The sequence below is a fragment of the Rattus norvegicus genome, chromosome 3 (genome assembly GCF_036323735.1).
Source record: "Rattus norvegicus strain BN/NHsdMcwi chromosome 3, GRCr8, whole genome shotgun sequence".
In the NCBI taxonomy this organism is placed as follows: domain Eukaryota; kingdom Metazoa; phylum Chordata; class Mammalia; order Rodentia; family Muridae; genus Rattus; species Rattus norvegicus.
Window position 1 is genome coordinate 61,067,888 of NC_086021.1, and position 23,252 is coordinate 61,091,139.

The window sequence follows — 23,252 nt, forward strand, 5'->3', positions numbered from 1 at the left end:
AGGTTTATTCCTAGCAAAGGGAATACTAAAATCTGCCACCTTTGATCTATTTTTTTTTCTTAAAGCATTTTGCCTGAATTTCTTGCAAAAAGGAAAATTAACGTGCACGCCCTGTAATTTCTTAGTTCTTACAAGAAATTGTGAATGCACGTTCAGGTATTCGAGGGACTCCAACACAGACACTGAGTGCTAAAGAGAAGCAACAATTACGTGAGTCAATTATCTGACTTCTATTCTTCAGTAGAGCTGGCTTTATACCCAGTACAAAAAAACTGAGAGGGGCAAGGCCAAGAACTATTCAACGATAGCTTAGCGCTAGTTTTATGAAGACAAGAAGGCAGATGTTATATAAAAAATACCTCCATAAGTTGTTATAAAGATCTAGTGAATGAACAAGTATTCTTTAAACTTGTGTCATAGAAAAATAGAAACTCAGAATTTTTTTCTATTGAGCATGGACTGTCTCTCTTCTGTCTGTCTGTCTGTCTCTGCCTCTCTCTCTCTGTCTCTCTCTCTCTCACACACACACAGAGAGAGAGAGAGAGAGAGAGAGAGAGAGAGAGAGGAAATTGGGGATTCATTTTGTTCTCTATATCATCTGGTAGGGATAATATATGTAACACTAAAAATGACATTGCAGGTATTCTGTTATGTCCTAGGATTGTAACTTAAAAGCACTATATAGTATCCAGAGACTTGCCTTCTAACCTTACGATAAGTCTAAGGGTAACAAGATGACTGTGCAATCTCATCACTAGATGGCATTGTGACACTTGAATAGAATTTAAATAATACAATGACCAAATGAGCTAGTTAAATTAGTAGACAATTATCCCTGCTCTACTCTCCCCTTCATGAGATGAAGTTGGTTACTTATAGCCTGCAGGATAACTCCTATAGGATGCACCACTCAGCCGGGGCTGTTTTTCACAAGCTCTCTCTTCCCAGCTTTCACCTCAATCTGTCATACAGATTTGACACCGCATCGTTCCAACACTACTCAGAAATGACATGTATATAATGTGGAATATTGTGCACATTTACAGCCGGGGCTTTTTCTCTTCAACGTTGCCTGCTGTGTCTTGGCACCACTCTTCCGCCTAGCTGGGTGCTCTTCACTTTTTACATACAAACGGACGCCTAAACCAAACTTTTGTCATCGTTATTGTTGTAAACCAAAACCAACGGGACAGCATAACTGATTTCTGTCATTCGTCTGTTAGCATTTCCAGCTTTCGAAGGAACTTCCCATAAGCTAATGAAGGCCACGGGCCATGCAGGGCCATGCTAACACATGATGTTTTTATGATTCGGTTCCATTAATGCTGCACATTATAAATCAAGTTAAGTGGCATTTCTATTGAAAGAGGTTCTTCTCTACATATTTATTTATTTTCATAAGATCAACAGACCAATTCAATAAACTTAGCAACCATTTTCCTCTCCAGAATCGGCCTGAGCTTTGTTTTCTTCTGTTATCATCATCTAGCACTTTTCCTGTTCCAAACGAAAACTCACTGGGGAGGCAAAATCATTCCATTATGAGCGTTATCAGAAAGCAATAGCGTACACTATTTTAAAACAAACAGAAGTTCAAACTGCATTGTAAATTGTAACTAGCCCACCCTTAGGTGATGCTTTCCAAGCCCTATTTGTGATCATGGTGCACCATATTTACATATTTCAAAAGTACAATGCATTGTGGGTGGTTTCTATTTACAAGAATGGATGCTGGAAATACCCACATCATTGGATTATTTTTTTTCAGTATTAACATAATAGGCCACAATTGTTTGGGCAGATTGCAATGCAGCTGTGGTGTCTGCCTCCTCCCTGAGATTGTTACTTTGTTCTTTTCAAACCTTAGACTCCAGTTCCTGCGAATCTGGAAGGTAACTCCTTGTTTTCCATGGGGACCTTTAGGACACCTTCTTTCAATTCTGAGTTTAGATTTTGAAAACTATAAACCTGAGTGTGAAACAATATAGACATCTGATTCATGATAAACAATAAGGTAAATATAAACACAAGTCATTTTTAAATCCAAGAAACTAAAATTGCATGTGAAAATTTTATTTCCATATGAATATGTAGTAAATTAGTAGTATGTATGTGTTTATAAGTATTGTATTATATTGTATTGTATGTGTGAGTATTTACAGTTCTGCACTTATGACTAAGGTAAAGCTAAGTCATAAGTTGCTGCCCTAATAGACAAGAAGGATGTAGATAGAACAGTTACAACTCTCAGATACCAGCAAGAAAAGCAGATTTGACTATAGTTACAGTACCCATTTACCACAGTCAACACTAAAATTTACGGTAATATGATTACCTCAATTTGATCTCTCTTCAATAATCTTGACAAACACCCAAGGTCATGATGTTTAAGCTTAAATTCGAATATGACTTTCTACTCTGTTAAATAATGTTATTCATTTATTCAAAAATCTGTACTTGCATTGTACAGACTAATTCAGATGTTAATAAAACAAAAATTCTTCCTTTGGCCAACATTCTCCTGTGAGTCTGCATTCAGCTCAGATTCCTTTTGCTAAATCTGAGAATTACAAAATAAAAACACTTCTGATTCAGAGTGCATACATTTTTAAGACAATACATTAGATTAATGAAGCCATAAATAAAAGAGGGAGCCATTTTAATATTTGTTTGCAAGGTTCCATAACTTATACTGTGGCCTGTGAATTTTAATGTTGAAAATGAAACTCAGTTTTAATTCTACCAGTTTCTCATAGGCTCCTTAATTTAAATTTTATATCTAGAAACTGAAGTTTTTCACACATTACACCAAACTCAAAAACACTTAGATATTAGTCTTTTATGATAAATATACATTTTCTTGACAACATAAATGAGAGCATATTCTTTTAAGACGAATAGGTTACATTAAAACACTGGTTTGCTGTGGGCTATTTGCATTGTTCTTTAATCCATATAAATCTGATATGGGCATTCATTAAACGTCTGGGGTGTATATACTCTATTGTGCATTTCTCACAGGTATCTCTGAGGTCTCATAGTGACTTCTCTTTCCCCTAACCCCACCCTCCCTCTTTGTCTGCTCTCACACTGATGCAATGACAACACACGGAAATACTGTAGCTTTGCATGTTTGTTTCCACCGCGTCCATCCTAATTTTACATCTTACATACAAAAGAAGTGGCTGTTCCATCAAAGGTGGTGAGTAGGCCTATTTCCACCAGTATAATACAGAAGACAAAGTGCCTTCACTCGACACAGAACTTTCTCGGAAGCATTTTAAGTGTAATGTAATTTTAATCTTTTTTAGAATTGTAAGTATAATTTTCAATATTCCTGTCAAACTGTGTAAGCTATTTTTTTATCACGTTGACACTCATAGTATTTTCAATGCATTTTAAAGAAAAAATGGAAATAAACCACACACATCATTCCTTGTACTCTAATTAGGAACTCTGTACTAACTCCTTAATAAGTTTCAAAAATACTAGTGAATAGAGTAAATAATGACCATCTTGTTTGCATTTCTGATGTTTACAACTTGGATTTAAGATTTTCAAAAGGAAAAATGTATTCAGAAAAACAAATTTAGAAAGATGTAACTGATTTTAGAAATGTAGTCTCTGTATGGTTGTAATTGATTTTATATATATATGTATATATATATATACACACATATTCTTATAAGATACAGGAATTCATGTAAATAATATTCATGTTTATGCTTGATTTTATTCTCTCTAAAAATCTAGCTTAATAGAAATAATCTTTAATTATAAAACTTATAATTTCACTTCACCGACAAACCTACAATGCATTAATAGTGTTATTGGTCTTAGAAGAGTAGAACATTCTGAGTTTAATACTAGATTATTTTAGGGGATTGATTGCTGAGAGGTAAGGAGCTCTTCCGTAGGGACAGCTATCGGAGGGCCAAGAACAGTGAAAGAACACTGAGATCAAAATAGAGTAACCTGGTTCCTATTTATGTCAGCCATTTATATTAGCTATGCCATCTTTGGCTGGCTTTCACTACTGTATATTCCCACTTTCTTTGGCTGTAAAATGAAGCTACCAAGACTTGCTTTGATCCTTCTAAAGTATAGGGGAATAATGAAGGGATTTTTTTTATGACGACGAATATAATAAATCCAAGGCGATATTATCCTATATGTTTTTCTTGTGAGTAAACATTTCCCATGAATATAAGCAAGTTGGGTTTTGTATGTTCATAAAATTTGGCAGCCTTCAACAACCAGGTATGCAATCTGGCAGTTTCACACCAAAAATAATTTGACATTTTGGTAAAAATGGAAAGCAGTTAGAAATTGAAGTTCAACCTCACAACAATTAAGATTTTTACTTTTCAATACCTCACAGAGTTCCCTGTAGAAGCATTTGTTAATGCTGTATTTCTAGATAAAATAATCGTTTATTATAATTTTATAAAGATTAGCATATAGATAAGACCTCTCCAAATAGACGTATACATCTAGAGAAATCATAAACAAGTACACACAAGATAATGCTACCTCACAGAGACAGAGCGAACTGAAGTTGACTGCTGAGGAATCAGACAGTCAGTCTTCATGGTTTCATTTTAAATATCAGAGATGAAGCTAATCCAAGGACCATCACAGAATTGAAAAATGTGTCTTAACAACTTCTCTGCAAACTAAGCTTGGCTAGACACAAACCGTGCTTTAGTTCTCAATGTGATTTGATGCAGATAGCAGGAGTGATTCACAGGATTCATTTCAATATTGTCTTTATTTTTAAAGCCTAATGACAGTGTCCAGGATTCCAATCAGATCATCTGATCACTTTTTTTCAAGCCAGATTCAAATTAAAGATGAAGCTAAAACAGAGTACGCTTCTGTTTACTAGACAGAGCAACCTTTTTAGTTCAGAAAATGAAAGTTCTTCAAAGCCGCTTGTATACAGATGAAAATTCGCAACACCTCATTCTAACTCCTGTTGTCTTTGTGCAATTTACTAATTAGATATAGTAAGTATCATCTCTGAAATATTATTTGAGTAGCAGTAATAAAGAAAGCATTCCTATTTTTCTTAGTGAATTTCTCTTTATGAATTACATAAAATCCTGTTTATATGATAACTACTGCTATAGTACAAAAAATAAAATCTGTAGAGTAGAATGCATGCTTTAACAAGCTATTTTCTGTGTGAGAGAGAAACGTAATCTGATGAGAGAATATTTTAATTAAATGGGTGGTATCTGGAATAAATCAGCTTAATATTCATATATACAAATTAATTTAATCATGTGCATTATATAATAAAAAAAATACCAGGTCATTTAATTTCATTGGACCACAGCATATTATGAAGGAATTAACTCTTTATAGAGCTTTACTCTAACTTTTCAAAAATTTATTTCCTTGGCTCATTTTTAAGATTCTTTGAGAAAGGATCCATCATTTAAACATTTAAGCTATGAGTAAGTTATTCCCTGATAAAATAGTAAATTATATGGAATTATTTCTAAAAATGAGAGAAAGGGGAGAGAAAGAGAGAGAGAGACAGAGAGAGAGAGAGAGAGAGACAGACAGAGAGAGAGAGAGACAGAGAGAGAGACAGACAGAGAGAGAGAGAGACAGAGAGAGAGACAGAGAGAGAGACAGACAGAGAGAGAGAGAGACAGAGAGAGAGATGGATTACAGGTACATGTGTTGCTTCTACAGTTACCAAAATTACCTTCTGTGTATAATCCACACTAAGCCCTTGTTTGACAGGGCATTTTGTTAATACTGAGCGTTCACTGTGCCAGCCACTTTAATAAGGACATTAGATAAACTCTTTCTCTTAATACTTCCCTAAGTCAACTGAGACCCTCTTATCCCAGAAATCCAGTGTGAAGTTGCTGAAAACCACATCTTTGGGAAGTGGAATGACTCACTAAACTCACAGAGATGTGCTAGAAATTAAATCCACTGGGTCTGTTTTTAGACATCCAGATACATAGACTCTTATTTTAATGTTGACGACTTCTCATTAACAGAGCCAATTACTGAAAGGGATCATACTTATGTAAATATTTGCTAATGACCACGATTAGTTAGTACTTTTAAAGTTCAATGCTGTTGCAGGCTAGCAACCACAGGCTTTGCTGTCCTTTATTTATTTATTCATTTAATTATTTACATATTGCTTTCCAATGCTAAACTAAGTATCCCGAATGTGCAAAATTTGGACCTTTGGATGTAAGACACATTTTCCTTGCCAAACCAAAGGGAAAGCCACTTTATTCATTTTCAAAAAGAGATGAAAGAGAATAAATCTAATGGGTGCCTACTGTCTCCCGCAGGTTCCCATGGCAGCCTAGCAGGCTCAAGAGCCATCAGATGTGGGTGGGGAGAGTAAGAGACGGAGAATGGGGGGGATGCTGGTTTTTTTTTTTTTTTTTTGCATGGAATCACATCAGAGAGTAAGGCAATGTGCTGTAAGGGAACTGCAGCAGAGGAACAGGGCAGGTGGGGGGCAGGCTTTCATGGTGCATTCTGGTATTCTCACTTCTCATCTCCTTGACCCTGTTTTGATGATCAGGGACCTACCTGTCCTCTGTCACATACACTCGGAGTTTGTTTTCACTTTCTTCCACGATGGTTTTCCTGAATTCTTTCCTTCCTTTGTATCTATGCAAGCACTTAGGGAATCAAATACACATAAACCTGCTCATCCTCTCTAATCTTACTGCACCTTCTCATTGCTCCCAGTTACAAAGCTGAGAAAACTCTTAATATAGTATTAACATGACGTGATTATAATGGGAAGAACTGATTCCAATTTCTCAGACCATATGTTTATATTGAGTACGTAATCGGGTTGGGAATAAAAAAGGAGACTCCTGTTTCAAACTGAACTGATAGACAAATATACTTGTATATATCGATACTTCTCTATCTGATTTTCTTAGTTTACTTAGTGAACACTTGAATCATAAAAACCTGGCTATAAACAAACACTCTGATAAATGACTTGATTTTTAAGTACTGATCAAAATCATGTACTGTTTAAATAGCAATCCATTTCCCATATCCTTCAGAACTCCAACAGCTTACTTTAAAATGGCCAAAGAGGTATTCTTCATATAGACTTTAGATGAGCTCAAAGAACTATCTTTAGGGCAAGCATGGCTTAGTAATACATGTAATCTAGCTTGGATATGTCTTGCCAGTGTTCAAGAAATCAAGGTCTAAACAACCTAACAAAATCAGCACACAGATATGTACTGACTGCTTACTGTTTGTATGCCTGTTGCCATTCCTCTTTTCATTTATACAATTTTTATATACTCTGCTGTTTTATTTAATGACAAAATAGTGGCATACTGGTAGGAACTTCAGCCATCACTCTTCAGAAACTTCTAAACTTCATTATTTGCCTAAGTAGCCTAGTTATAATAACCTCAAGAGGCATTGTCTAAAAGTAAGAATCATTCTCCCCTTTCTAGAGAATCTGTAGTAGAACCTGGGTATCCTTTCACTGTGATACAGTACTAGTTTGATAATTGATTACTTGCTAAGCTAACACAAGGCAGGGATTTTCAAAGCATAGATTAGTGTGTGAGTTGTGACTTAAGCTGACTTGAACTGTCACTTAACATTTTCAAAATATTCTGAAATAACACCAAATGCTGATTTAGATTCATGAGGAATCTAGTTACCTGGATTCTAAGTCTACCTGCGAATGGTTTGGGCAGATTAAGTAAACCCATTTAGGCAGCAACAATCACTTAAGTGTTAACTACTTAATTCATTAGACAAAATATTTGAATTAACATCTTGAATGCTGGGGTTAAAATGAAAAATGGACATATCCATCTTCAGTGTGTCTTAAGCATCGATGAACTATGCTACAAATATTGCTTCTAGAATCCCTTAACATTATCAGGTTTTTTTCTCAATATTCCATGATCATGAAAGTGTTTTAAAAACAAGCTTTTATCCAACACAGAATTCAAGAATCCTAAATTCTTAGGTCCGCTAAATCACATTCTTTAATTATACAGACTAAAACAAAATTTAAAGGATTTGGAGTGTTTTTATTGCTTTTCTACTCCCACTTCAGATATAAAATCAATGTAATCCTTGGGCACTGTGCCACAGTGGTCCCAGGTAAAGAATTAAGGTCCTGACTCCCTGAACAAAACACTATTGAATTACGAGAACGTGAGAATAGCTATTACTTTTGATGCCCATCATAATTCATATTCATTTTCATAGTATTGATGGAAAGAGATAACTGATGGCCTCATCACCATGAGTAAACGTTGAGTGATCCACCCTCTGGGAAAAGAGTACTGGTCATGTAAAACAATGACTAATTAATATATCTCACAGCACACAGGGAAACATGTTAGCCTGTTTATCCTTTTAGCGGATAATGTTTGTTTGCTGAGTCATGCACTAATAATAGGTATGTTTAATATTGTAATTAGTTTTACTTCCTCTTCCCTCCCAGGATTTTTCAGTGGCAACTTTGGAGACAGCCAAAGATAGTAAGTTTTTAATGCTTTGAATCAATTAACAAATTCTAATAGAATATATTTTACTTAAAAGATACAGATAAATCTAATTCTCCTCACATTTTACTTCTACTTCCACAAAGAGGACAGCTTTGAGATGTAATTTAAGCCCTTGTTCTGTAAATCAAGGCAATAGTGAAGTAAAACAGGATTTATGCAGGTTTACTTGTGAAAATGCATGTGGATTTGTCTTTCATTTAATTTACAAGCTGAATAATTCAGAGATGACACAACTTTGTGACTCCAGGTATCAGTGAAATACTTAAGGATAGAATTCTATACATTTATTAAGGGACTCACAGTCTCATGTCAAAGATTTGAACATGGTGATTTCAGAGACTATTGTAATTTGTGAGGAGAGAAGGAAGGACAGTAACAGTAGCAGCAGCAACAACCAAAATCCTCCAGTTGTTTTAGAAAATAGAGATGTAAAACAATAGAGGGGTGTACAGAGAAGCAAGTCTCAAGTCACATAGCTGGCTGGGGCTGAGGCAGCTTTTAGCATCATTAGATAGAGCTGTTAAACAAATGCAATTTACCCTCATCTTCAGTGCCAGTCAGTTGGGTTTCTTTAATCATCTGAAGTCTCAGAGTCCTTCTGAAACCATTATCAGGATGTGAGAGGTTAATCCCCCCTCCTGACCCTATAGAGCTGTGGGCCAGACCTTTGGAATTCTAAAAAGCAGTGAGGGCTCCTTCCTTCTGATTTAGTTTCACAGACTCTTGGGACATCAATTTTTAAAGGCCCAGTCAACAGATTACAGAAATCATTCAAGTTAAATTTTTATTAGAAAAAAATTACTTCACAAATATCCTTCCTTGTGAAAATATAAACTTAAATAAGTCTCGCCAAGGAAGAATCATAAAAAGGGTAAAGAATTTTTGAAATGTGGATATGGAGCCCTCTGGTTAAATAGCTTTCCTAGTGGTTCAGTCAAGTAATTAATATCAATTGCTATTTCCAAAGGCACCAAAAGCATTACAAGTAATTAGCTAGTGCTCTCATAAAAAGAGGGTCTGAGAGATAACTATTAACAATTCCAAATATACCAAACCACTAGAAAGCCTTTCCATTGGCTCTACTTTGTAAATTATATATTGTTGAAGCTGTAGTTCTGAACAGGACATTGACTTCTCTGCCAAATGTACACAAAGTCTTTATTTTAATGCCATGTGTGAAAATAGGAGCAGTAGGTCTTCTTCTAAGGGCCATGATCTCTCAAACTGTGGGAAGCTGGTTAACTTCATAGTTCTAGTCACAAATTCTCTCCTATCGAGCAGCCCTTACATCCAATTACATACTGCTTATTCCAAAGATAATCATTAAATTATCATGTCACTGTTTATTATACCACGATGGTCATTTTTGTGATAAGGCTTTCCAAATAGACAAGAATGCTGATGGCTTTTTGTTCTCATCAGAGAACACAGCACCTTCCATTGCTTTCATAGCTAGTTCTCAAAATAGAAACTTCCAGGACAGTTTCTGCTCAATTTCCCAATTGTCTTGTGTCTTATTTTTTTTATTAACTTGAGTATTTCTTATTTACATTTCGAATGTTATTCCCTTTCCCGGTTTCCGGGCCAACATCCCCCTAGCCCCTCCCCCTCCCCTTCTAGATGGGTGTTCCCCTCCCCATCCTCCCCCCATTACAACCCTCCCCCCGACATATTGTGTCTTAAATGTATGTAGTCTTGAGCAATGACATCTTATGCAAAAGTTCTGGGAGTGAGTTGAATACAGTAGCAATAGCTGTATAGTTTTGGGGGTTTCTTTTACTTCTTGAGCCAACTGGAAGGGTAATTTTTCCATTCCTGGCACTGGGATTTTATTTGTCCATGGTCCTTGACATGGGGAATAAATACCCCATGTCATATAATTCTATGTTGTCCCAACCATATATTTGAGACATGTTTGTTTCCTACCTGACTGCACATGAAACCACAAGCAGCTACAGACTTCTGTGGGGAAGACTCTTGATTAGATTTTTTGGAAGCAGCAAGACACATCCTAAAACTGGGCAGCACCTTTTTGTAGTAGTCCAGATTAAAATCGATCAATCAATCAGTCAATCAATCAATAAATAAATAAATAACAAAAAAACACAGAGGGAAAGAGCTTTTGGCCTGCTTTACCTAAGTTTTATTTGCAAGCTCATCTATCCTGCTGTTGTGACATTCCTTCACCAATATAAAAACACAACTTCTTCCGGGTTCCAATGTATACTAAATACCAGTATCTCTCCAGGAGTCTTCTGAACTTTAAGCACCAGATTGGAATGGCTGAGACATCCAGATTCATCCACTGAACAACCATGGGTATCTCAGCCTTTTTTGCATGACACAGACATTATTAGACTACCTAGATTTCACCTTGTAATCTAAAAATCCAATCTAATAAATCTTCTATAAATATGTTCAGCCATATATATATTCATTATACACATATTCATTCTATTGTCTGCATTTGTAAAATTGTATCACATTTTGAAACACATATATAATTACATAGAACTTTAAAATGTGTTTTGGTGTGGATTTTTCAAGTATCCTATGTGTTATATATGTCTTCTTCCTCACATTCTTAGCGTTATCCTTCTTCACTCTCCCAGACAGTGCTTATTCTAGCTTCAAAGAAGCTGGTGTCCTAGTATCCTCATTTCTAGAGCTCCTACTCACTCTTCCTCCCATGGTTCTTTCCCACTTTCCTTGTTTTCAGACACCCAACTTCACTGGAGGGAATGCCAGGCTTTTATAGAGACAAATAGACTGGTAAGTTATCCATCCCCAAATGGTCAGCACTAAATACACGTTTTTTTAAAAAATAAAACAAGGATAAATATGATGTTCAATAAGTTATATAGAATAGATACATAAAACTAATTTTTGAAGAATTCAATTTTGAATTAAATGCAGGTAGGCAGGAACAAAGGAGAGGAATTGAAAGGAGAAAGGGAAAGGTAGAAATGGTATTAATATAGTAGTACTTCAGTATGAAATTCTAAAAGAAAAGAAAATGTAAATTAAAAGGTACAAGGATTATTTTAATGAAAAATTCAAACGTCCCAAAATTTGGTAGGCCCAATGGTCAAAAATCTTCAGTTTCATAGAAAATTTGAATCATAAAATATTAACAAACAAGTCAAATTAAAACCTTCTCTTGAGAGCCACAGAGAGCACTAAATTGTATTAAGTATCAGATCATCAAAAAACTCAATAACCTAATATTTCAAAATTAAAATGTATATGTTTGACTTATTTATTTTAGACTTCAATAATATACAACCAAAGATAGACCTTAGTGTGGAGTAAGAATGAGACTGTTATTTACAGGGGAAGCTTTTCAGCCCTTCATTTCCCTTCTATTCCCATGATTCCCTAGTTTACAGCTCACACTGTCTGACAGCCCTACTTCTACAGTAAATGGTTCCTTGTCTTACAATCCCTGCCACATTACTTAAAGGCCAATGAAGAACTATCTTGTTGGAAAAATCGTTACTTACTTGGTTACTAAAGATGCATGGTACTCTAGAATTTCTTTCGTGTGTTCTGGTTTTGCTGCTTATGATAAAGGAGTGGAAGTGTCTGTTGTTGTAAGATAAGTGCTTGGAGCAAGATTTGAATTTGGACTCTGGTACAAAATAGGGAAAAATAGTATATAGATGTCAGTCATCCTCAATACATGCTGAGACTAAAACATAGTCATCTGGACCAGCCTCAGATGAACCCAGAAGAACTCTGAAGGCCAAACTTGGCTTTTAAAATTAACCTAATCCTTGCTTACATGTTAGATTGCCTTGACAATATACTTATCATCTCTAAAATCACAGCTGGAAGAAAATGTAATCTTCCTAAAATATTATGAAAGTTCACATTCACTTGATGCTATGTAACACTCTGAGCGAGAAAATTTCCAAAGGCTTCTTCAAGCTGAGTTGTACTGACAGCGCTGAGCAGCAATTAAACTACTGGAGTAATCTGGTCAGTCTGATAAAAATAATACACACACACACACACACACACACACACACACACACACACACACAATCACTGCCAAAGGTATGAAGCTACAGTCACAGCAGAATTAAACTTTGTTTTCCAGAATGATGCTAATAGATCCTTTACTCTCCTGTTCCAATCAGCTGCTACTGCGCATGTCTTTCGTACCAGTCAACACACAGAAAAGGCATTACTAAGTGGAAAGCGCATAGCCTGGGATCATCCTTTTGCATGTATTTATTTTACACTCCCATTGCCAAATCTTGGATCTTAAGCCTAGTTAGCTCTAAGCTTCTTTGTGCTGCCTATTACCACTTCCCTTGGTTATTGCACCCTTAGCACCCTACAGTCATTCCTTATACAGCAACTAGAACGGCATCCTTAGTACGTGTGTCAGATCAACTTGCAGATTTAGTTCACAATGCCCCATGTCTCTCATTTCTTTATGAATCACACCTAACATATTTCTTCTGACTTCAGACTATAAGATCTTCCTTCCCAAGGTGTAGTATGGAGTTCTCCTATTTTCCATTACTCTATTCCCTCCTCTCTGACCAGGGATACTTTAACAATAGAGTTTTTAACTTTTTTTCCTTATGCCTAAAGCTTCTTCCAGATAAGGCATGGATTGATATCTTCTTTCCTTTCTATCTTCTCTGCACAAATGTTATCATATCTAAGAAGATTTTTGTAACCTTATTAGTTTATTTTTATGACCCAACACCCAACACGGTCTGACATATTAAAAATTGTGTTTTCTAATTCTTCTCTGTCTCTCACCAGGGGAGATTTGCTTTACTCACAACAGTAACCTAATATCTGTAAGGTAAAAGACACAGGAAAATTCAATAGCTTATACTGAAAGCATAAAGTATTATATGAATAAATAAGTAAGAAGGTAAGGAAGAATGAATTTCTGGATTACAATACTAGCATTTAGGAACTTATATAGTATCTAATTTTACTGTCATAATAATCCATCAAAGAATGCATCTTAAACATTCTTTATAGATTAAAATAATAAAAACAATTTGTATTTAAAAGATTAAATAAAATTCCAATGACTCTTAGTTGGTTTTTGTTATACATTTTGTTCCGTCAATTTTTTTCACAAATGACATTGATCATTTACTGTGTGCTCATTATACAGATAAGAGTTAGCAATACAGAATATATCTCTGCTTTGATGAAACTTAAATTCCACTGGGATAGCTTGTCAACATCTTAAATAAAATACAGTAAGTTATTAAAATATTAAATAACAATATATACTGGGATATATACAGGCATGTCTTTAGCATTATCCAAAGAACTAGGTTAGATGTTGAGAGAGTTGAACTGCTCCATATGAGATACCCAGAGAACTGGACCTTAAGTTAAAAGAATCCAGAGAAGTGAAGCAGAGCCCAGGAGTGAGTAGAGAAGTGCTAGTATCAATCTGAAACTGAACCGAACCAAATCCAACTCAGCCAAATCAAGCCAAAACAAAACAAAACCCCATCTACAATAACTAATAGCAAGAAAATAATCAATTGTTTAAGGATAGGAAGAGAAATTGAATCAAGATAAAATGTTTCAGGAGAGTACTAAGCGGAGCAAGATTGGGTGCAGTAGAAGCGCCACTTTCTGCAGGACTTGGGAAACGTGTTTGCATTTTATGTCATGAATAATGACTTAGTTTCAATCAAGATGTTGTGGGGAGGAAGAATGAGTGACCCAAAACACTGGCTGGTATAAAAACAATCAACTTGAAAGAGATCAAGAATGATAGTAGTTTTGGGAAATATGGTTTTACTCATAAAAATTCTCCCGATTTTACTGAACTAGCACTACATACCAGTACTGTAATTGATGCATTACAGGGGTAACTTGGTAGGAGATATCTTGAACCTAATTAAGTGCTATATATTTACACTTATTTTTCATACTCTCATATCTTCATGTGAAAATGCTCTGAAATTTTCCAATTATTTGTAATAGATCTGAAAATTCAAATGTTGGCTCATATACCAAAGTTCAGTAAGAGTTATGTTTCAAAGCGATAATAATAAATTAAAAGTAAACCTGATGTATGACCTCTGTTCTCACTAATATCAAAGAAAGACAACAGCGCGTAAGTCTCATCTCAAGCTTAGTAAGTAAGTAGCGAGCTCCCACCCCCAGGCTCATTATAACTCCATTCCTGTTGTGCATTGTTAAGGGACAAAGCACAGTGAGGAAGAGGGTGCTCCGATTGTCTCCATCTGTACTTCAAAGATAAGAGGTGGGGACGGAGCTTCCTGTAACTCTCTGTTATCTAAAGGAGATGCTATGTTGGAATTGTCCCACAATTCATTTTTTCCCCAGGTAAAGAATGTTGAAGAATTTTCTGTATAAATAATGTGGATCAGATTTGGATCCTCCTAAAGCTGGTGAAGTTGCCCATTTTATTTGATAATTGGTAGGATGTGTATTCCTCCCAGAAGATAGTCACCTCCAAACCAAGCAGAAAGAATATATAATATTTCTAAGAATTTCAATGTATAAGAGTTAGCTAATTTTCCTTTCATTATCTGAAATCATAGAAGCTTATAATATTTTACTGCTTTCTCTCTTGCGTCATATGCATGCACGTATGAATGACATTTGGTTCATAGTAACTATTTCTCTCTAGGTTCAGAAACCATGATGGCAGAAATGTAGTATAGCTGTATTACCTTCTGTGATGTACAAATGTGTTTTTGGTCCCTCAAAACACTGAACACCTAGAAATTGAAAAATTGTCCCTAGCAAAGTAGCATTGTATTGGATATATTGTTTTATCTTATTTGGATTTGTATTTAATGCTTGTCATATTGGTTCATAAACAATTTTCGAAACAGTTTAAAGTATTACTTCTGCATTTCACATCCTTCTTTATATAAATTAGGAGAGTATTATAGGCATTTGTCTACTACCTTCTAGTTTGACAGGAATGGTTAAAACAGACATGAATGTGTGTGTTCACATGTTTGTGGACATATTTTTTGCACATGAGCCTACCCTATATGAGTCTTGATAAAACTCCCTTTTTAGCCAACTACTGAACTACTGAACTTGATATTTCCATTCCACAATCACTGTCTGGCTCTCTAGAAATTAGAAGCTGCACGAAGCCAGAAGTCATGAGTGTTTCCCTGCTTCCGTTCTGCTAACTAATAAGTTGTCACATATACCCTTTAGGAAGACTGCAGGAAAGTTCACAGGACACAGCTGATGTCATTTTTAATCCTTCACCTAGCCTCACCTTCATTTAAGGTATTCATGATGTGACTCAATTCTTAGACACGTCAACACTGTAGACTCAGACGTCTTGAAAGACCAGCAAGTCATGTTCTCACGTACAGATGGTATATTTTAAAGCTTTTAAAAACTAATCTTGTATCTAATTAGTGTAGTTTTCAAGCATTGCATATTTTGAGAAAACAAAGCAAACCACAAATTATGTCCTTTTGTCACTCGTAGTAGATGACTGGTTAAACTAATGAGAAATTGATTAAATTATTCCAATTTCCTCGAATTTTTTATTTTCTTTGCATTTTGTTGAGAATCCTTCATGAATTTCAAACTCATTTATTATAGATCACTACAGAGATTAAGTAAGTTTCAATAAACTGATAAGATATTTAGAACTTCCTACAGCTCCTCAAACATAGTTATTGAATCTAAGAAATGCCATGTTGGTCTAACCCCAGTTCATACACACAAACTTTTATTTTTTCCCAGATTAAGAAAACTAAATCCCAATCCTTCTACTTTGGACTTAGCATCAAAAATTGTCTTATACGCTTTTGAGGCATTTCAATACAGTCTCAACTCTTTGAAACAGGACTAGTACTGGCCTGGTACAAAGTAATTTCAGCTCAAGGCCTGGATCCCTCAGTGTAAGCATCACTTAAAGTCAGTTGCAAAGAGCTGCATCTACAGGGAGTCATGTTCATTTGTTTGGAAAGTTTAGCTTGCTAAGAAAACTGCTAATCTTCTTAACACAGTTCCTTTCTAATTATTGTCAGAGCTCTATGATATAAGACCGGATTTTGATTAGCAAGATGTATATGTAGACTTACCCTTCTATCAATGGCTATTTCACTGTCGAAATATGAGGAATTTTGCTTTCCAAACTAGTCATAGAAAATCCGTAGCTTCCGTCCATTCTTTAAACTGAGTATTTGAAGGTCTGACCTTGCCTGTAGCCTCTCTAAATTTTACCACCATGTATAGCTTTTGCTATTTATAATACTTCCTTAGGTTTGGACATTTTCTGACTCACCCATTTCTATCTTCACAACTTGTACAAGCAGGACTCAAAGAACACAGACATTTTATTCATGCATTGAGTTATTTATATTTATTCTTTTCAGCACATTAATGAGGACAAAGTTTTTCCCTCCTGCATCTTCAGAAATATTTACTAATACAAATTTTCTCTACCAGTGTTTTTCCCTTATTCATGAACAGGATGTAAGATATTCTCTATCTGCCATTATTTCCTAAATGGCCAGCATCTAGTCCGTGGAAAATATATAAACAGGTAATATAGGTTACTCAAAGCAACTATGTCCTTTTGTTTTATTGCTGAGAGTTAAGAATTGTATAGCTCATCTTTTTCCTGGACATTTATTAAGAAAAGTTATATATCTGTTCACTCTAATGATTTAAAGGGGATTCAAATTGGACTGAGAAATGTTACTCGGTCCCTCTGTTAAGACTGTGGTGATAGTTAAGCACATTTTTTCTTTCACTGAAAAGCAAACTTCTTCATACAGTATACTCTGATTACTGTTTCCCTTCCACCAACTCCTGCTTCACTTTCCATGGGAATCCACAACCTTTCTGTTTCTAGTTAGGAAATAAACATGCATGTAAAGAAAAATAATGAAATAAAATACAATAAAATAAACCACACAAATTGGGATAGAACAAAACGAACTGAAGAAAAAGAGTCAAAGAGAAAGCATTAGAAACACATATAGGTGCAAAGACACACATGGCTCATACACAGGAGTCACATAAAAACACAAAACCAGAAGCCTTTACACAAAGAACCTGTACATTAAAATAGACAAAGAATAAATATAGATCAATAATATCCCTGACCAAATCTTGTGGGACAATGAACTTCCAAAGACAACACTGAGTTTGTGTTGTTCATTTGTTACTAAGCGTGGGTCCTACCCTTAAGAGTGTTGTGTAGCCTTAAGAGTAATTTCTCACCTAGTGGTACTCCATTAGAGAATGTTAATTTTTATCTACAAGCAGTTATCAACTGGATATAGTGTGTTGGTTAGAGAAGGAGCCTTGTGACCATTTGCTTCTTAGTACAAGAATCTCATCTGGCTTAGACCTATGCTGGCCCTGTGCGTGCTGCCACAGTCTCTGTGAGTTCAGGTTTGTGTTGGTCCTGCTCTATGTAGAAGACCTTGCTTCCTCAGGGTCCTCCATCCCCTCCTGCTTTTACAGTATTTCCACCTCCCCTTCTCTAGGTTCTCTGATGCCTGAAGGAAGAGATTTGATAGAGAACCTCCATTAGGACTAAGTGTTCCAAAGTCCCTTACTCTCTGCCCACTGTGTAATTGTGAGTCTTTGTATTCATTCTGTTGAAGAAACTCCCTCTAATGTTTGAGCAAGGGACTGATTTATGAGTGTGGAAGAATGTTGTCAGGAGTCATTTTATTGCTATGGTCTCTTTACAGATAAGTAGTATTTATTTTTCCATTAGGTCTCTGACCTGTCTGCTCTCAGTTTCTTGATTACCTAGGTAGTGTTTGGGGTATATTCCATCTCATAAAGTGGACGTTAAGTCCTCTCAGATATTGGTTGGCTACTCCCCCAAGATTAGCACATTAAGAGAGAGAAAAACACAAAAATCATATATGCATCTCAAAACATCTTTATTAAAAATCTTTACCATGTAGTAGCTCCAAGAAAATTGCAAAATTCAAGAGTACTTTAACCAATTATCAAATACGTTCTTTGAGTCTTTTAAATTTTAATCAATGTATCTCACTTTTGTGTCTTGTCATTCGGATCAAAATTTACACGTGAATATATTGTTAGACTCTTATGTGAATGGGTATGCTGGTCAACTAACAGAGAGAGAGTCCTGTCCTAGTAACCTCTTTTACATATGGTTAGAATCAATTGTCAGTACCTCCTGGGTGTTCCCCACTCTTGCACTTCAAATCTTTGCAAGGCTAGGCACTTAGGCCAGACAAGAACACATGCCACATACAAGTAAAAGCTTTTGGGATATCCCCCATTCCAGTTGTTTAGGACCCACATGAGGATCAAGCTGTACATCTGCTATATATGCAGGGCGGCCTAGGTCCAGGCGGCCCTATGTTCTTTGGTTGGTGGCTCAGACTCTGAGAGTCCCAAGGATCCAGGTTAGTTGGCTTTGTTGGTCTTCCTGTGGAGTTCCTGTCCCCTTCAGCCTTCAATCCTTCCTCCTATTCTTCCATAACACTCCCCACGCTTCATCTACTGTTTGTCTGTGAGTGTCTGTATTTGTCTGAGTCAGCTTCTGGGTGGAACCTCTCAGAGGACAACATGTTTCTGTCTGCAAGCCTAACAGAGTATCATTAACAGTGTCAGGGATTGGTGCTTGCTAGTGGGATGGCTTTCAAGTTAGGAGGGTTATTGGTTGGCCATTCCCTAAGTCTCTGCTCCACCTCCTATAAAGAATAATACAATATGCCAGTTACACTTTGAGCTCAGCAGAAGATGGGAGAAAAGAAACTGGCATTTGCAGAAACATTTCAATATCAAAGGTAATTCCTTTATATGAGAGAAATGATGAACTCAGAAAACAGACTGGGAGGTAAAGCATGGTTATTACTGAAATATGTCAAGTGTCCCTCAGTGAAGGAATAGATCATCCTTCATCCACATTCACTATTTGCCATCGTTCCTGGTCCCTGACAGTTTGGAGCCCTATGCCAAATAAATTAAGCATTTTTTGTCTTCTCCAATGGGGCTAGATGATCTGTAAATATAGTTTCCATGTTCCTACTTTTAGTGTTTCCTCTTGTTTTTAGTTCTTTCCTCAAGCATGATATACACATATTCTTTAGCATTTTAATTTATTTGAGGGAATATTAGGTACTTTTCTCATGTTTGTGACAAAATACACTGACAAAAGCAATTAAGGAAGTCTGGTTAACTTTGTCTGGTGATTTAAATGTGCAGTCCATCATGGTGGGGAACACACAGTGGCAAGAGTGTAGAGCTGGTCACACTGTTTGTAGTTAGGGAATGGAGATCAATGGATATTTGTATCTTAACTCTCTATCTTCTTTTTGTTCTTCTAAGACCTCAGTCCATGTAGTAGTACCGCTCATACTAGGTACGTTGTTTCATTTCAGTTAAGCTGATCTAGAAATTCACTCATAAATATGCCCAGTGGCTTGTTTTCATGGTTATTTAAAATCCCTTGGGATTGACAGCCAAGATTAGCATTGCAGAAGATATTTCATAAAAGTAAATATAAAATCATCATTATAATCCTATGTAACTATCCTACTCCACATTTAAATATGCACTTTTCTTCACAGGTGAGATTCAATGTTTATTGGTAGGAAAAGAATTTGGAGAATATGTGCTATTATCTTAGAACAATTTTTCCAGGTGAAGAATTGGATCATTGATGTTGGATGTGATATGCTGCTTTCCACAAACCAATATCACATGACTTTCTGCATGAGAATAAACTATTTTTAAGGCACTAAAATTTTTTCACACATTTTCATCATAGATTTTATTTAATAATTTATAAACTTTTGTATATCCATTACTCTCTTTGGTTGACTATTGCCTGAGAGAGCAGATTCTTTTTCTAAATTTACCTTCATAGTTTTCAATCAAAAAACTGATTAAAATTAGATTCTGAAAGTACTTTGTCTTGTATTAGTCTAATGTTAGATAGTCCACAGGACCGGTGTCAGTATGGAGTATGTGAAAAACCATATTATTTACAGCAAATGAAGTATAATATCTTGATTCAGCACTGCCTGCTTGATATTTCTCTTGAAATCTGCTTGACTTTCTGGTAAAATAGTGAGATTATTAGTATCTTTCATGTTCTTATTAAATGCAAGGAAGAAATCAAAGTTTATCTTAACCTAAGTTTTATACATGTGACCAATGAGTACTAATTTATATAAAAAGAAATAATATACAAATAATATGGAAAATGTATGCTTATAACAAGCCTGTGAGATTATAACATGCCAATTCAGAGGATATGTAAATTAATTCTGCACACAATAATACAACTCATTTATGAATTACATGTGGGATCCAGTAAGGCTGTAATTATGCAGAGGTTGATTATCTAGATTGTCAATTATTCAAGGGTTTTGCTTCCCTTTTTCTTCCTGCTGTCCAGCTTTCGGACAGTTATCACCTTGTTAGTATTTCAACACTCTGCTTGTTAGTGAGATTGGCAGGGGAAGGGAAAAGGTGTGAAAACTTAAATCAGTAGCTACTATTCGTAATAAATTCCTATAAAAATTGGTGGTAGAGTTTGAAGCTAACAAATAAAATTTAGACTAAAGGAGCATGTATTTCACTTATTACTTATGTGAAGAGATTTCTGAGACTTGATTCTTGAAAAGGTGCAGACATTATTAGCAATGAAACTTTCAGAGAAAATAACCTTAGAGAGAAACTTGCTAAAGAACTTTATATAATTTTTTTTCAAATTTAATAACTAACTTTTATACCTCAGATAATTAAAAAAATTATATTTTACTTACCCAAGTAATTTCTTATGCACATATTATGCATTAATATGAATTCAATTTGTTTCAGATAATTTTATGTATATAACACATAAATGTATATAAACATACCTGTGCTACCTTTTAATACCAACAATGAATTCAAAGTATTTCATTATTTATATTTTGCATATATCACTATAGTACATAGATTCAAAATGTTGTAATCTTTTTTTCTTCTTTTAATGAATGTGTATATATTTTACAAGGTTGTAGCATACATTTTTTTCTTTTTTTACTAATTATTTTATTATTTATTTACATTTCACATATTGTCCCTCTTCCTGGTACCCCCTCCATGAGACACCCATTCCTTTGCCCCTCCCTTTGCCTCTAAGAGGGTGCTTCACCACCCACCCATCCACTCTCACCTAGCATCCTATTTCTCTGGGCAACAAGCCTCCACAGGACTACACTTATCCCTTCCCACTGAAGCCAGACAAGGCTGTCCTCTCCTACATATGTAGCAGGGGACCATGGACAAGCTCATGTACACTCGTTGGTTGGTTGCTTAGTCGCTTGAAGCTATAAGGGTCCAGTTAGTTGATATTGTTGTTCCTTCTATGGGGTTGCAATTTCCTTCAGATCCTTCAGTCCTTCCCCTAACTCTTCCATAGTGGTCCCTGAATTAATTCCAACGGTTGGCTGTGTCTGCATCTGTCTCAGTCAGGTGCTGTTAGAGCCTCTCAGAGGACATCTATGTAATGGTATAATATAAAAAATGAGCCCAACCTGGTTCTGCGAGCTCCCACTCCATGTGGGATCCGCATGCTCTTGCTGCACTCTCCCAACTATCCAGTGAAAGCATTACTCAGCAAACTGGAACCCAACAGCAATCAGATTGATGTGCTAAATGCTCAATGCACAATACATCCACACAACTTACAACCCATTGATAAGGATATAAACTGCCCACCTAGATAAGATATAGTTTGTTCATCTATCCTGTCCTGTCACACAAAATCCTGTACACATCCATCCCTTAAGAATAGTCATAACAACCTGTAAATGTGCAGAGAGAAATCTTAACATCCGCCTCCATTTTCTCTCAGCTTCTCCCTTCTTCTCACTCAGTCTCCTCCTCCCTCTAAAACTTTTCTCCTGCCCATCTTTGCTTCTCATCCAATCACAGACCTCATTCTATCCTGTACCTGCCTTCACCTGCATAATGACATCAACCTATTCATCTATGCCAGGCTTCTGTCTGCAAACATAGAATGGCACCAGCAATAGCGTCAGGGTTTGATGCCCATGCAAAGGATGGACTCCAAGTTGGGGTGATCTCTGGATGTCCTTTCCTTCAGTCTCTGCTCCATTTTTAAAGATAAGTGCTTTATTTAATTTAGAATGCGGTTCATTTATTCTTTGTGAAATTATATACCTTCATGTAAACATTCACTTTTAAATTATTCATTTGTAAAATATTTACTGAGTGTTAGCTTCAGATACTGGACAGCACTCTATACACTGGAAACGGACATACACTGAGTCTGTGAGATTTCAGGACATTTCTAATCAAGTTCATTACTTTTACCCAGATTCCATAATTGACATTCAAAAGCTGTCAATGCACCATGTCTCATTTTATTCGTAGCCTGACACCATTTCTTTTTGTTCTCACTTTCGATTTCTCCAATGGCCCATATCAACTCCACTCTGTGTTTTTCCACAGCAAAGTTCCAAAGATCATTGCTTTTTATAATGCCCAGATCTTGTTTGAATGTAGATATCATTATAGTGTGAAAGTTTATTATTTTAAGCTTCCATAATTGGATGTTCTGTTGCATAGTTAGTAAGGAGAATATATCTTATTTTCTCTAATAAAATAGTTTTAAAGAAAGCATTTTACTTCTCTGTTATAGGACTAGTGATTAATGCCTGATTATAAGTATTATTTTGTTTTTAG